The sequence below is a fragment of the Stegostoma tigrinum genome, chromosome 8 (assembly GCF_030684315.1).
Source record: "Stegostoma tigrinum isolate sSteTig4 chromosome 8, sSteTig4.hap1, whole genome shotgun sequence".
In the NCBI taxonomy this organism is placed as follows: Eukaryota; Metazoa; Chordata; class Chondrichthyes; order Orectolobiformes; family Stegostomatidae; genus Stegostoma; species Stegostoma tigrinum.
Genome location: NC_081361.1, coordinates 3,727,640 through 3,744,933, shown reverse-complemented (window position 1 = coordinate 3,744,933; position 17,294 = coordinate 3,727,640). Strand labels below are relative to the sequence as shown.

General features: G+C 45.0%; 1 protein-coding gene across 1 annotated transcript in view; it reads left to right on the top strand.

The window, feature by feature from the left end:
• Positions 1 to 12,884: 12,884 nt before the first annotated feature.
• LOC132209895 (ral guanine nucleotide dissociation stimulator-like 1) overlaps positions 12,885 to 17,294 on the top strand; it is a 48,659-nt gene continuing 44,249 nt past the window's right edge. The window contains exon 1 of the mRNA XM_059647708.1: positions 12,885 to 12,957. The gene's annotated coding sequence lies outside the window, so the exon portion shown is untranslated. The remainder of the gene's footprint in view (positions 12,958 to 17,294) is intronic.

Below are 17,294 nucleotides of genomic sequence, written 5' to 3'. Positions count from 1 at the left end.
ATCGCCTGGATGGCCCGGGTATTCCATGATCCCTGGTGCAGATACCATCTTTAAAAGGCCAATGGGCACACATTTGCACTTTCTCAGTTCGGAGCCAGCCTGCACAGTTTACCTCGAGCCTGGCAGATAAGGGGCAATTGCACCAAGATTTATCGAAACGGACACAGAGTTTCTGGTGTATGGGCTAGTACAAAGGAGGACCATTCTTTTCGCAGAGGAAACCACACCACCAGACCCACCGAGCATGGCCTGAGCTCAGCACCCAGCTCAGTGCAGTGCCTGCAGTCTGAAGAAATGTCCAGCAACACAGGACAAGCAACAATAACCTTCCCCGCTGTGTCAGGGTAGGTATCATCGTATTCTCTCTGCTCCATCTCCCTCTCTCTCTCTCTCTCTCACTCTCTCTCTCACCTCCGCTACTCCCCTACACTGAAAACACTGCATGGATCCAACACTGTGGACTGATTCAATCCGGATTCCTCACCACTTCCCCCTCACCTACACCATCACTAACAGCAGGGCCATGCACATTCACCTTCATTCCCTCCCTCCCTTTCCCTTATTCCAGGAGAAACAGCCTGGAATAGGACAGAAAGGGCCAAGCAGGGAGGTGGTGTTTCCCACATCCGTTCCCTCACCCACCTTCCCCCACCGCATGGGGAGGGCCCTGGAATGAGCCAGAGAGAACCAGGACGACCCGTGTGGAGATTTCAAAATATACACGTCCCACCGACCGAGTAAGGAGCAATGTTCAGTGAAGGGTAATTCTCACTTTAACCCCACTGTCAGTTCCATTCCCACCTGGCACAGCTTAGAAACCGTGTCCCTGATGCCATCTCCCTTTTATATCGAGCCGGTACAAATGGAATCCCCACGGTCTCGGCGGGCAGGAGGGTGGGCTCACAACACATCGTCCCCACCAGCTCCCAGGAAGGGAGCACGGAGTCTCCCTCCGACACCTCGTCCTTCAGACAGCTCAGATACTGTAACTAACCTGTAATATTTACTAGTCTCCCAACTTGTCCTTACATCTTCAATAATCAAGCATTGAAAATCTCACAGAGTCACAGTCCCCATGGAACAACTGAAATACTGTCACACTCACTGGAGAGAGCAAATACTGATGTACTCTCATGGAGTGACTCAAATAATGAAATGCTGTCCACGGAATAACAGGAATCCTGACACACACCAGATGGAATGAATGAAATATTGACAAACCACAGAGACAGAGACATTCTGATAGGCTCCCCTTATTTGTGTCAGTTCCGGTGTATTTGCAGGTGTTTCTGTGGGTCTCTGTGTGGGGCAGGTCTGACGGTCTCTGTACTGTTTGATGTGATGCAATGCCACCCTCTGCTGGTCTCCACATGACACTACACAGGCAGCAGCAGATGATGGGGACCATCAGGGATTTATAGAGAGAGGTACTGGGAGGGCAGCAGCTCACAACACCATCCAAACTGATTTCTTCTTCATGTGCTTGCCTAAATGTCTTTTAAACGTTGTAACTGTCTGCACATTCACCATTTTGTCTGGAAGTTTGTTCCATACACGAACAACTCTCTGTAAAATAATTGTTCCTCATGTCTTTTAAGATATTTGTTCCTCAAAAATTTAAACATCCCCATTGTCTTGAAAACCTCCACCCCCAAGAAAAGATTACCGACTTTCAAATTATCTGTGCCCCTCAAGCTTTGTAAACCTTAATCAGGTCACTCCTCAATCTCCGATGCACAACTGAGAAAAGTCCCAGCCTGTCCAGCCTCTCCTTATAACTCAAACTATCAATTCCCAGCGACATCCCGGTAAATCTCTGCTGTTCCCTCTCCAGATTAATATTATCCTTCCTATAACAGTGCGACCAGAAGTGGACACAGTACTTCAGAAGATGCCTCCCCTACATCCTGTACAACATGAAAATGACACCCCAACTCCTAAACTCAAAGGTCTGAGCAAAGCAGGTCACGAACTAAATACCTTCTTAACCAGCCTGTCTATGTGTGACTCACACTTCAAAGAATTATACCTGATGGCCTCGTCTCTGTTCTGCAACATGACCAAAGGCCCTAATTTAAATTGTGTAAGTCCTGCCCTTGTTTGTTTTACCAAAGGCAATGTCTCATATTTATGCAAATTAAACAAAATCTGCCACACCACAGCCCAGTGAGGGATATTCCCACACCACACCCACCCCCCAAACAACCCTGACATGTTTTGAAAGGCCCTCCCGTCTCCAGAAGGCCTACAAACTCCGGTCTTTATTTTTACAAAGTCTCTGTGCTTGTGCGGGCAGGAGGAGCCAGATGGGGGATGGACTGCAGACCAAATGAGGACACTCATTTTCTTCGGGAAAGAGGGGTTGCCATGGGTACTCAGATGGGCCCAAGCTATGCTTGCCTCTTCATGGGGTACGTGGAACTTTTTCTAGTCCTATTCTAGCCTCCACCCACTAATCTTTCTCCAATGCATCATTAATATCATCGGTACTGCTTCTCTCTCTCATTTGGAATTAGAAAACTTCAAATATTTTGCTTCCAATTTTCACCCTGCCCTCACTTTCATCTGGTCTACCTCTGTCCCTTCCCTTCCCTTCTTTAACATTTCTGTTTCCATTCCTGGGGATAGACTGGCCACTAATGTCCATGACAAACCCACAGCTACCTGGACTATACATCCTCAATCCCACTTCCTGTAAAGACTCCATCCCATTCTCTCAGGGCCCCCGTCTCTGTCGCACATGTTCAGATGAGGCCAACTTCAACAAGGGAGCCTCCGACATGTCCACCTCCTTCCTCAATCAAGGATCCCCCAGCTCCGTAGTCGACAGGGCCCTCAACTAGGTCTGACCCATCTCCCACACTTCTGTCCTCACTCCTTCTCTTCCCTCCCACAACAGCGATAGGGTTCCCCTTCTCCTCAACGACCATCCCGCCAGCATCCACATCCAGTAGATCATCAGAAACCATTTCCGCCACTTTCTGCGAGCTGTCAGCATCAAACTCATATTCCTCTCCCTTTCCTTGTCTGCCTTCTGCAGGGCCGTTCCCTCTGGGACACCCTGGTCCAAACCCCCAACAATTCCCCACAGCCCTACGGCACCTTCCCCTGGAACCAGTGGAGATGCAACACCTGCCCATTTACTCCCTCGCTCCCCAGTATCCAAGGGCACAAACATACCTTCCAGACGAAGCAACACTTCACCCACACTTCCCAGAATCTAGTCCGCTGCATTTGCTGCTCACAATGTGGTCTCCTCTACATTGGGGAAACGAAACGTAGACGTGGCGACCGCTTTGTAGAACATCTACATTTTGCTCCCAAGAAAAGACCCTGATCTTCCTGTTGCCTGCCACTTTAATGCACCACCCTGCTCCCTGGGCAACAGCTCTGTCTCTGGCTTGCTGCAGTGTTACAGTGAAGCCCAACACAAGCTGGAGGAACAACACCTCATTTTCTGCTTGAGGCCCTACAGCCCTCCGGACTCAATATTGAGTTCAATAATTTTAGGGCCTAAACTCTCCCATGTCCCACACCCCACTGCACACACCAGGCCTTGTTACCACATACCCTGCCATTACACACTCCCTGTTGTTAGTCACTAACAGTCCCTGTTAGCAACTACTCACCCTCCCAGGCTGATTATTAGCAACTCCTTTGTCTGTCCAACTTCTTTCTCGCTCTTTGGGCCCGAGCATCTCGGTCACTCTCTACCCCACCCACCTCCCTATTTTCAGCATATAAACTGACATTTTCCCAGTGACCATAACTTCTGAGGAAGGGTCACTGGACCCCAAACATTAACTCTGTTTTTTTTTCCTTCACAGGTACTGCCAGACCTGCTGAGCTTTTCCAGCAACTTTGCTTTTATTCCTCGAATATAGTTTGTTGCCTTGTAACATTTAATGGTTTTAGGGGAGGGCAGTCACACATTAGAGGCAGGAAATAGTGATCTGCAATATGATCTTTTGGGGTTCGAAATTATGTTCTTTGGTCATGTCTGGTGTTCAGTAATGTCTAATTGAGATTCTTCATAGTGCAGAATATGTCTGCAGAATTTCTTTCGCTAACATTGCAGTTTACAGACATAGTTGGAACTGCCAATGCTGGAGAATTGGAGATAATAAGGTTTAGAGCTGGATGGACACAGCAGGCCAAGCAGCATCAGAGGAGCAAGAAAGCTGACGTTTCAGGTCTGGGCCCTTCTTCAGAAATGGGAGAGGTGAAGGGGATTCTAGAATAAATAGACAGAGAGGGGAAGTCAGATAGAAGGTAGATAAAGGATCAGATAGGTGGAGAGGAGAAGAACAGTTCAAGGAAACAGGGATGATGCTGGGAGGTATGAGGTGGGGGTAGGATTTGAGGTGGGAGGAGTGGATAGGTGGGAGAAAGGGCAGACAGTTTACGGGGGCAGGGACGAGCTGGGCTGGTTTTGGGATGCAGTAGCGTGAGGGGAGATTTTGAAGCTAATGAAGTCCACATTGATACCATTAGGCTGCAGGGTTCCCAAGCGAAATATGAGGTGCTGTTCCTGCAGCCTTCAGGTGGCATCACTGTGGCACTGGAGGAGGCCCAGGATGGACGTGTCGTCCAAAGCATGGGAGGGGGAGTTGAAGTGGTTTGCGGCTGGGAGGTGCTATCGTTTGTTGCAGACCGAGCGTAGGTGTTCCACAAAGTGGTCTCCAAGCCTCCGCTTGGTTTCCCAACGTAGAGGAGGCCCCATCAGGAACAGAGGATACAATATACCACATTAGCAGATGCGCAGTTGAACATCTGCTTGATGTGAAAAGTCTTCTTGAGGCCTGGGATGGGTTTGAGGGGGGAGGTGTCGGGGCAGCTGTAGCACTTCCTGCGGTTGCAGGGAAAAGTGCCGGGGATGGTGGGGCTGGTGGGGAGTGTGGAGCGGACAAGGGAGTCACGAGGAACGTGGTCCCTCCGGAAAGCAGATTTGGTAGCGGGGTCCGATTGCAGGTGGCGGAAGTGCCGGTGGATGTTGCAATGGGTCCGGATGTTCATGGTGTGGAACGTGAGGAGAAGGGGGATTCTGTTTTTGTTGTTATTGCGGGGAGGGGTTGTGAGGGATGAGTTGTGGGAAACACGGGAGGTCCTGTCGATGGGGTTTTCGACCACTTGAAGGGGAAGTTGCAGCCCTTGAAGAACTTGGACATCTGAGATGTACGGGAGTGGAATGCCTCATCTCGGGAGCAGATGCGGCGGAGGCGAAGGAATTGGGAATAGGGGATGGCATTTTTGCAAGGAAGGTGGGTGGGAGGAGGTGTATTCTAGGCAGCTGTAGGAGTCAGTAGGCTTGAAATGGATATTGGTTTCCAGGTGGTTGCCAGAGATGGAAACAGAGAGGTCCTGGATGGAGGGAAAGTTGTCAGAGATGGTCCAGATAAACTTAAAGTTGGAGTGGAAGGAGTTGGTGAAGTGGATGAACTGTTCGAGTTCCTCGTGGGAGCATGAGGCTGCACCGATACAGTCATCAATGTCACGGAGGAAGAGGTGGGGGATAGGGCCAGTGTTGCTTCAGAAGAGGGACTGTTCCACGTACCCTACACGGAGGCAGGCATAGCTTGGGCCCATGCGGCTACCCATGGCCACCCACTTTGTCTGTCGGAAGTGGGAGAATTGAAGGAGAAGTTGTTAAGGTTGAGGATGAGTTCAACTAAATGGACAAGGTTGTCAGTGGCGGGGGGCTGGTCGGGCCTGCGGGACATGAAGGAGCAGAGGGTCTGCAGGCCGTCTGCATGGGGACTGCACGTATGTAGGGATTGGACGTCCATTCTGAAGATGAGGTGTTGGGGACCAGGGATTCGGATGTTTTGGAGGCAGTGGAAGGCGTGGGTGGTGTCACAGACGTTGGTAGGGAGTTCCCGGACCAAGGGGGAGAAAATTGAGTCTACAAGGGTGGAGACAACTTCAGTGGGGCTGGAGCAGGCAGAGACAATTGGTCGACTAGGTCAGTCAGGTTTGTGGATTTTGGGAAGGAGATAGAAGCAGCTGGTGTGGGGTTGGGGAATGATGAAGTTGGAGGCTGTGGGTGGGAGGCCACCTGAAGTGATGAGGTTTTGGATGGTCTTGGGGATGATGTTTTGGTGGTCGGGGTGGGGTCATGATCCTGGGGATGGTAGGAGGAGATTTCAGAGAGCTGGTCCTGGCGTCGGCGATGGAGAGGTCAGTGCACCATATTACAACTGCACCTCCCTTGTCCGTGTGTTTTATACCGAGGTCAAACTTGGAGCGGAGGGAGCAAAGGGCTGCATGCTCTGTGGGGGAGAGGTTGGAGTGGGTGAGAGGCTGGAGAGGTTGAGGTGTTTGATGTCTCAATGGCAGTTGGAAATTAAGAGGTCAGGGAGAGTAAGACGCCTTGGGGTGGTTTCCAGGAGGAGGGAGAGAAGGTGTCAGTCGAGGGAGGGTTTCAGATAATAACCATTAAGGTTGGAAATCACAGCCAAGCAATTCAAGATGTTATTAGTTTATCTAAATGGCACAGCACATGCACCCAACATGCTATAGTTGAGGCAAGTACCTTGCATTTGGTCAACACTGAAAAATCTTCCCTGTGTACTTCAGTAAAGTTAACCAGAATTTGATAAACTCAAACTCAGTTGGCAGGCAAAATGTGACTCAAAATCTGGGCATGACTTAGGTCTTGTGTAATGGATAAAATGCCTCTGTGCCAGAGCTCTGGATTCGATTTCCATCCTTGAACCTGTGGCAATGTCACTAGCTCTGGGCCAGAAGTTCTGGATCCAACTCCTGCCAGTCGCAGAGGTGTGTCACAGCCTGTCAGAACAGGTTGATGAGCAAATATACAGGAGAGTAAGGTTGCAGATTCAGGGGCCATCGCAGTGTGGTGGTAATGTCTCCACCTTTGGGCCCAAAGGTCTCGAATCAAATCCCACAGATGTTTTTCATAAAATGTCTGAAAAAGTTGGTTAAACTTTTTCCAGAAATGTGACTTGATGGAGAAGGAAGCGGTATCAGTGTTGAATTTCAGAATTCAGGCCCGGGATAACAGAAAGCACAGCCATTCGTGTTGATTGGAGCAAAATGTGCACCTTATATATGTTTATAAAATCATGAAGGGCATGGATAGAATGAATAGTCAGGGTTTTTTTCCCAGAGTATGGGGAGTCAAACATTAGAAGGGACAGGTTTAAGTTGCAAGGGGAAAGATTTAAGAAACATAAGAATGAATGCCAGATGACATGCTGGAGGCTTGTGAAAACACCATTTTAAAGGTACGTGGATGGTTATATACATTGGAAGGGTTCAGAGGAATATAGGCCAAACACTGGGAAATGGGACAAGATTAATTTCGGATATCTGGTCAGCATGGACATGTTGGGCCAAATGATTTGTTCCCATACTGTACATTTTTATGATTCATTCATCCACATGATCAGGATCTCTTTGTAATCTTGGATAACCTTCCCTGTCTACGGCTCAAATAGTCTCACTGTCATCCATAAACTTGCTAACCATACCTTCTATAATTTTCATCTAAATCATTTATTTAAATGAAAAACAGATGCAAATCCAACACCAATCCCTGTGGATCACCGCTAATCACAGGCTTCCAGTCTGAAGGACAATCCTCCATGAACACCCTGTCTCCTGCCATAAAGCAGAAACACACACACACACACACACACACACACACACACACACACACACACACACACACACACACACACACACACACACACACACACACACACACAGCCATGTCTTTAAGAGAGAGACAGATGCCCTTCAATTAATAAGCAGATGAAGGGTTATGGTGAGAAGGCGAGATAACTATTTTTTTGAGAAACCTGTCAAGCATAATCAAACAGCAGTGCAGACTTGATGGCCATATGGCTAATTCTGCTCCAACGTCTTATTCTGTCTGGTCTGAAGGTATCGGAAATGTTTTCCCAAGAGAACAGTGATGGCTGAGATTGATAAACACTTTACTGAACAGAGTCAATTGGAATATGGAATAGGTTTGAGGGGATGAATGGCCTACATCTGCTCCCAAGTGTTCTGCTCTTTAAAGAGGAGGTAACTTGCTGTGATGTAACCCACTTTAAGGGTTCTCCCGATTAAGATTGAGATAAGAATTTATCTTTCTCTTTAATATTGTGTTGTCTGTGGTGTTCTCATCCTCGGGGAACAGTGAAGACTGGGTTAGTGAAGATATTCAAGGCAGAGCTCAACCGACCTTTAATGGACAAGAGGGTCTATTATTGGGAGTAAACAGGAAAGAGGTGTTCAGCCACAAACAGATCAGCCATGAGCTTTCTAAATTGAGCAGCAGGCTCGAGGGTCTGAACGGCCAACTGCAGTTCCTATCCTGTGTGTTGTTCTCTCACTCCAGCCCTCAAAGCTGTTGCAGGGGGAAAGAAAGTTATAATGAGATAGGGGATCATTCTTTCCCTCTCAGGAGTTACACGAATGGAGCACTCAAACATGGATTCAGAGAGACATCAAGATATACAGCATCCAAACAGACTGTTTGGTCCAACTCGTCCATGCCGTACAGATATCCCAAAGAAATCCAGGCCCCTTTGGCAGCATTTGGTTCATACATCTTTAAACTGTTCCAAAACATATACCCATCCTGATAATTTTAAATGTTGTAATTGTAAAAGCCTCCACCACTTCCTCTGGCAGCTCATGCCATAAACACACCACCCTCTGCATGAAAATGTTGCCCCATAAGTCCCTTTTAAAGATTTCCCCTCTCTCCTCTTAAAGCTGGGCCCCCTCGTTTTGGACTCCCCCATCCCGGGGAAAAGACTTTGGCTGTTTACATCTGTGCCCCTTATGACTTTGCAAACGTCTGTAAGGTCACTCATCAAAGACTTTGTTCTATTTTATTGTGGCAAATTTTTCACACAGCACCTACAGCCAGAAATGAAATTAATTATTAAGATTATCTGTATTTGTGGTGTTTGTAAAGGGGCGAATGTTAACCAGACTGATAGGAAATCTTCCCTCTTCCTCAATATGTGTCCGGGGAAAATTGAGCACCTGACTGAGAGTGCAGACAAGATTTATTGCTGCATCTGAAAGACAGCATTCTTGACCGTGTAGCATTCTACTCAAATGTCAGTCTATGTTCTGTGCTTGTTCTTTAAACACTCAAGAATCGGAATCATTGACAGCACAACCTCTACATGATGATCCGACAACAAATAGCCCTAATGGTGTGTTGCTGAGCTCAAATACACCTCGTCTACCAGTTAAACACTGCAGTAGAGGCCCTGCAACCTTTCTCGGCTGCTACACAGCGAGCCCTGGTTTGCTAACAGGAAATGCAGAGTAGAGATAATTATTTATTTTCAGTTTGGAAAGCTGCAATGACTGGAATTCCTCGGGGATGTGTGAGGTCATCACCAGTTCACAATCTAGGTTAACGATTTGGACGAAGGTCTGACAAGATTGGAGCTCAATTTGCTAGTACACCAGGACAGTCATTCAATAAGATGTCAAGTGGAGGCGGAGCATCTATAACGGGCTGTAGACAGGGGATGATAATGAGCAAACTTTCAGCATTGCAAATAAAACAGTACAGTGTGGGTTATGGGAAGTTTGTGTTTTGGGGAAAGGGTAAAACGGCGGTAAATTATTTAACTGGAGGGAGAACACAGAGCTTGCGTGTGAAAGAGGGTGTTGTGGGTCCTGGTACATAAATCAGATAAAGTTAATCTGAAGATGTCACAAGTGATTTGGAAAGGAAATGGAATGGTGCTGTTTCCTGCAAAGGGTGCTGGGTATGATCTTAGGCATATTTCCCTGCATTTCTACAGGACATTGCTGAGATTCTACCCAATGCACTGTCTGTAGGTATCATGCCCTAAACTAATAAAAAAGAACGATGGCCTTTGAAACTTTTCAAAGATGGGTCTCTATATAGAACAGAACAGTACAGCACAGTTCCGGGTCTTAGGCCCACAATGTTGTGCCAGACCTTTACCCTAAACCTAAGGTCTATCTAACCTCCACCTCTACCTTATACTATCACATTGTTACATGCCTCATCGCCACTTAAATGTCCCTAATGAGGCTGACTCCACTACCCTCTCCGGCAATGCATTCCACACCTCTACCACTCTCTGAGTAAAGAACCTACCTCTGACGTCTCCACTATATCTACTTCCACTCACATTAAAAATTTGTCCCCTCATTAAAGCTACCTCCACCCCAGGAAAAGTCTCTGGCTCTCCACTCTATCTATACCTCTGATCGTTTTGTACACTTCTATCAAGTCACCTCTCATCCTTTGTCATTCTAGAGAGGAAAGCCCTAGATCTCTCAACCTTTCCTCAGAAGAGCTTCCCTCCATTCCAGGCAACATCCTGGAAAATTTCCTCTGCACCTTTTACAATGCTTCCAGATCTTTCCTGTAATGAGGTGATCAGAATTGAACACAATACTCCAGATGTGGCTGAACCAAGCTTTGGTACAGCTCGAGCATAACTTCACGGCTCTTGAACTCAATCCCTCTATTAATGAAAGCTAACACACCATAAGCCTTCTTAACAACTCTATCCACCTGCTTTCAGGGAACTTTGAGCATGAACCTCTGCTCGTCTGCACTGCCAAGAATCTTTCCGTTAACCCTGTATTCTGCTTTCAAGTTTGTCCTTCAGAAATGAATCACCTCACACGTTTTAGGGTTAAACTCCATTTACCACTTCTCAGCCGAACTCTGCATTCTATCAATGTCGCTTTGTAACCTAGAGCAGCCGTCCACACAGTCCACAGTTACCCACCTTTATATCATCCACAAACTTACTAATCCATCATTCCACTCGTTCATCCAAATCATTTACAAAAATCACAAATAGAAGAGGACCCTGAACAGATCCTTGTGGTACACCACTCGTAACAGAGCACCATGTTGAATATTTCCCGTCCACTACCACCGTTTGTCCTAGAAGGGTCAGCCAATCTGCCACATTTCCCCATATCCCATGTCTCCTTACCTTCTGCATGAGCCTACCCTGGGGAACCTTATCAAAGGCCTGGGTCAAATCCGCATATACCACATCCACTGCTCCACCTTCATCCACGTGTTTGGTCACCTCTTCAAAGAATTCAATAAGTTTTGTGAGGAATGATCTAACCATTACAAATCCATGCTGCACATCATGAATCATACTGTGCCTGTCCAAGTGATCATAAATTCTATCTCTCAGAGCCCTTTCCAATAATTTGCCCAGCACTGAAGTAAGACTGAGCGTACTATAATTTCTGGGGTTATTCCTGTTGCCTTTTTTGAACAAAGGAATGATGTCTGCCTCTTTCCAATCTTCCAGCAATATAACCGTGGAGAGTGAGGATGAAAAGATCATCGCCACAGGCCCTGCGATCTTGTCCTTCACTTCCCACAGAATCCTTGGATAAATCCCATCAGGGCTGGATGACGTATCTACCTTCAACTTCCTCAGAATTCGTAGTACATCTTCTTTACTAACATCCACCCCCTCTAGCCTACCTATTTCACAACGTCCTCCTCTACAACGAGGTCCCTCTCAGGTGTGAATACTGAAGAAAAGTATTCATTAAGGACCCCTCCTATCTCTTTAGGATCTGTGCACAAATTCCCTTTACAATTCTTGATTGGCCCTACCCTTTCTCTGTTCATTCTCTTGTTCTGCACATACGTGTAAAAAAGCCTTGGGGTTTTCCTTGATGCTATCCACCAAACGTTTCTCATGCCCCATTATAGCTCTCCTAAGCCTTTTCTTCAGCTCCTTCCTGGCTAACTTGTATATACCGTCCTGTGATGAAGACATTCAGTTTCTGGAGGATTAACAGTTTAGGCCTGACAACGAGAAATGCTCTTGACTATGCAAGAACTTGAGGTGAGTGTAAATGGTGAAGACCTGACTGATATTTCCTCTTGTACGGGAGAATAAAACTGGGGAAATAATTTTAAAAATAAAACAGGTTCTGAGGAAGGACCACTGAACCCAAAACATTAATTCTCATTTCTCTTCATGGATGCCGCCAGGCTGCTGAGCTTTTCCAGTAATTTTTGTATTTCTTTAGGAATAAGACACATTCTTGTTAACACAAATTATATATGTATTAAACATATTTTAAACATGATATTTTTAAATTATGCAGGCACATATAAACATACCTTTAAAACGAGTGCAGTCATATGTTGCTCTGTGTATTACAGCAGCAATGATACAACTACATGGAGCAGGGAATGTGATGTAAGCATATAATGGAGACAATGTTGAAGGAGACCTCACACGTTCCAGTTTGGGGGTTGGCTAGCGTTATTGTGCGATTCAACTCAGAGGGGAAAAAGTAACCTGCCTGAAAGGCAACAGCCTATCGCTCCCTCTCTATTTCCTTGTTCCTCATCGCATCAATGTATGAGAGCTGAAAACGCACCAATCATCTTTACCACTCATGGAGGACTCATGACGAGGATTAATTGGAATCTCCCACTGCCTGTAGCAAAGGGAATTCAGCCAAATCTAATAGTTCCAGGAAATAATCCCATTGCCAACAACCTGTGCGAGCAGAATAAATTTTGGAAGCAGAATAATAGTTGGGACAATCTCTCACATTCTTCCTTTTATCATGAGTTCAACTGTTACATGGACAAAGTTCTTTCAAATTAATATTTCAGCTTGTCATCAAATATACGTGTGTGTGTGTGTGTGTGTTTGTGAAGTGCATATGTCATTCTTCATTCCATCATAGTTTGAGTAAATTTGTTTTGATCATAAATATGTTGTTTTCGCAGATTAAAGAAAACTGCCTGACTTGCTCCTTACACCGACCCTGACGCAGTCTGAGCCCTATATCATCGGCCACATCACCAACCTGGTTACATATAAAATTTGCTGTGACCAGTGGAGGAGTGGGACTGGAAAAGGAAACAGTGACCAGCCAAGCCAGGGAACCATAGACCAGAGAGGCTGACATGAGTACTGGGTAAGTTGTTGGAGGGGATTCTGAGGGATAGGGTTTACAAGCAGTTGGAAAAGTAAGTATTGATTAGGGATAGTAAGCATGGCTTTGTGCAGTGAAAATCGTGTCTCACTAACTTGATTATTTTGAAGAGGTGATAAAGAAGGTTGATGAAGGCTGTGTGGTAGACATTTTCTATATGGGCTTCAGGAAGGTGTTCGGTAACGTTCGGAATTGTAAACAGATTAGTAATGGTGGCTCACGTGGGATCCAGACGAGTAGCTAGCCAATTGAATTCAAAATTGGCTTGAATGCAGAGGATTGTTTCACAGACTGGAGACCAGTGACCAGCGGTGTGCCGCAAGTATCAGCTCTGAGTTCACTGCTTTCTATCATTATACAGTCAATGCTGGGGCCCTGGGGACTGTTGCTGAATAAAGAGACCTTTAGTGCACACACATAGTTCCTTGAATGTGGAGTAGCATGTGAGACAGGGTAGGGAAGGACACATTTGTCATGACTGCCCTAATCAGTCAGAGCATTGGGTATAGGGGTTGGGATGGCATGTTGCTCCTGTACAGGACATTGATGAGGCCACTTTAAGAATACTGTGCACATATCGGTTGGCTCTGCTAAAGGAAGGATATTGTTAACCTTGAGAGGCACAGAAAAAACAGATTTACAAGGATGTTCAAGGACAGGAGGGTTTGAACTGTCAGGAGAGGCTGAACAGTTTGAAGTGTTTTCCCCTGGAGTGCTGGAGGCTGAAGGGTGACATGACAGATGTTTATAAGATCATGAGGGACATGAATAGTCTGAATAACCAAGGTCTGTTTCCCAGGAGAGGGGAGGCCAAAATTAAAGTGCTAAGGTTGAATATGAGAGGGGAACGACCTAGAAGGGAACTTAGGGCAAAGTTTTCACGCAGAGAGAGATGTGTGATCAGAAAGTGCTGTCAGAAGTGGTGAAGGTGTGTGCAATTACACAGCTAAAAAAGTATCTGGATTGGTACATGAATAGGAAAAGTTGAGGGGGATATGGACCAAATATTTGCAAATGGGAATAGATCAGATTACATATCAAGTCAGTGGGGGAAAATAATCAGTTTCTGCGTTGTGTGACTTTCTGATTCCATCAGGTGGACGAGAAGAAATTCTAAAAGGGCATTTGGAGTGGGAAATCTCTTCCCCAGAGGTCTGTGGTGCCTTTCTGTTGACATTTATTCAGAGATACGTTAATGAAATAGTTGACAGATGTTAAACAAAACATGATTTATTTAAACACTGTAGTCAAAGTAGAACCAAAAAAGAGGAACTTAGAATAACCTCGCTCTGGTGGATAACCTAATAGTATAATAGCTACAGCAAATATTACTAATTAGCTGTTCCAGCATAGTAACAGCCCATAAACAGACACTTTGGTAAGAAATAAAATTCATTCACAGGTTCTCACATGCAGTTCTCCAATTCAGGATGAGGAACCAATCATCCAAAGAAAATTCTGCAGCCAGGAGACATTCACTGAAGCTTCCAACTCCATTGAGACACCAGTAGCTTCTGATGCAACTGAAAAGCAAAACTCAGAAATTCTGATCCGTGCGAGCTCGTCACACTCATTCAGGCTGCATTAAAACAAAAACCCAAAGCCTCTCAAGACTGTTTACTCAATGGTCTTAACTAGACAGCTTTGTGCCTCTCGTTCAATCCTTCTCTTAAAAGAAACCAAAATAAAATAATCTCTCACAGTTACAGCAATGTCACATGAGTTCACACATCCAACTGTTCCTTAGGAACCCAGGGTGGATCAATTCAGCATTTGGCCCTGCTCTACAGCCCCTTGAGCCCCTACATATTGAAAGGAAAAGGCCATTGAGACCCTACAGTCACTTACATGAAAACAGACTGAGGTAACATGACAAGCAAATGGAGCTAGGCTGTACAGATAGTCTGCTTCACGCTGTTCAACGTGCCTCCATTGTTCATGGTACACATGCAGTACTTTAATGCAGCTTTACAGTTGTGTGGTGGGAAGCCTAATGCTTTGTGCAAAATCACAAGTGGCATCCTCTGAAAAGACATGCTTGCGTTCTCTATGGAGATCAGAATCTGGTTGGTCTGGGTAATGTCACAAAGAGGGTATTATGGCTGCTGTCAGGATTGTGAACAACATGGCGTTCAGTGTAGGGTCACAGATTAATGTGGGGAGAGTTCATTCAGAGCCTGCGCTTCTCTCTGAATCACTGTGGGGCTCTATGTCATTTTACATGTAAAATCCACATGTATTTACATGGGTCACGTATGGGATTTCTCACCCTATCAATTTCTTTTGTGGATATAAGAGTTCATCACCAACTTTGTAATTTTAATGCAGTAATCTCTGATTCTCTCACAGCACAACATATTAAACACTCACTTTCTTCACTCGCTCCTCATGGTACCATCATCTCAGGGATTAGACTGGTGATGACCATTTGTACCGTGTCTGTGGCAAGGAGTTCTTTCATTACAAAAGAGATCAAGCCTGTGCACAGTGCCCATAAATACTCTTTCATCAAGGCTGTACATGTGCAGACATATGGTTCTATTCATGTACATGAATCATCTTACAATGAAGGACAACATACCATTTACTTCCCTCATGACTGATACCCCTGCATGTACTAATTTTGGTGACCTATGATCAAGGACATACAGGCCCTTTCGTGACCACAACACATCCCAACCTCACATCATCTAATCATTACAAAATGAGATGTATGCTGTTGCTGGCCACATTCAAATTGTTTGTATGCCTTTTAAATTACTGTGGTCCAAACACTGATTCATGTGATACCCTAAATGTAGCAGCATTCAGCCTGGAAAAGGGCTCCATTCTCTGTAATGTCTCAACTAAACAATTCTCAATCCATGTAGTATATTCCACCTTACCTCTCAACTCTAATTTTATTCACTCACCTCTGTGCAACCATATCAAAATTATTCTGTAAATTCAAATACACCACTCCCACTGGTTCTCATGTGTGGATGCTTCAACTGTTATATACATATTACTCAGTCGTACATGCACTGGGCAAAGGATCACAACACACAGGAATTGCCAAAACAAATAGGAAAGTACATCAACTTCAGTCGATAATCTAGTTTTCTCTATTTTTACATCTCATCACCCATATTCTCTCTCTCTCTTTCTCTCTATCTCATACATACATGACATAAATAAAGTTAATGAATACTCCAATCTTTCTCCATGTTTTATCTCTCAAAGCTCCCTCTTTCAGTTTAAATGTATTGTTTGCATTTGGATGTGACATGATGACAATTGAGTAATGAAACTAAAAAAAACATCATGAGGAAGGAACTGGCTAGAGTTAATAGGAATAGAATCTTAGGGAAGATGGTGGACTAGCAATGGAAGACATTTCCGGGGATAATTTGGACACACATCTGAAATTTTTGGATGTTTCAATTAACAGAAACTGCACAGGTTTACCAAATATAACTTCCATTTCCTGAATCTAAGTTGACTCTGCCAAGTCATATCATGATTTCCCAAGTGTCTAGTTTTTAAAGCCCTCAAAAAAGGTTCCATATTTTCCTCATAACAGATACCAAGTTGTCCAAAATGTATTTTTATTTTGATTTCCCTCTCAGTCCAGTTTTTTTTATGTGCGTTACAACAGTTACTTCCAACTGGCAATTCCAGAATCTGAAGAATTCTGAATGGTAATCAATAATTCTTTCTCGTAGTTACAAGTTTCAAATGACATTTGGACAAGTTCATGAACAGGAAACAGTTGGAGAGATATGGGCCAAGCCCAGGCAGATGGGACTAGGATAGTTTGGGATTATGTTTGACATGGACTGGTTGGGCTGAAGAGCTGTCTGACCCTGTAACTCCTTCACAAGCTTTTTCCCCACCTCCATGTATTCTCTGGGACATACCAGAGCAAAGTACCAAACTTCAGTTCAATTAGTTTTGAGCAATTCCTCTTTATTAATTCTAATCTCCCACAGTTTCTCATTTTCACAGTCACTGTCCTGTAGAATTTCTGAAAGATTTCCTATATCTTATTCTGTGGAAACAGAATTAATGTATTCACTCAGCAGTGGGTCAGTGGGGGTTGGGGTGAAGAGAGATGGCCTCTGTCAACAAGTGAACACATCAGAGCACTGCACTTAGGAGATGATGGACATGGCACCACTGCTACTTGGAAAGTTCTAGAATCTAAACAGTTCAAGGAAACTGTCATTTGATGGCCATCGACGGGTTATGCTGAAACCATTGACACAAAGCTGTAACCTCCTCATTTTAGAATCAAACTGGCTCCACACTTTACAACTGACATAGTTCGAGGTAGAGAT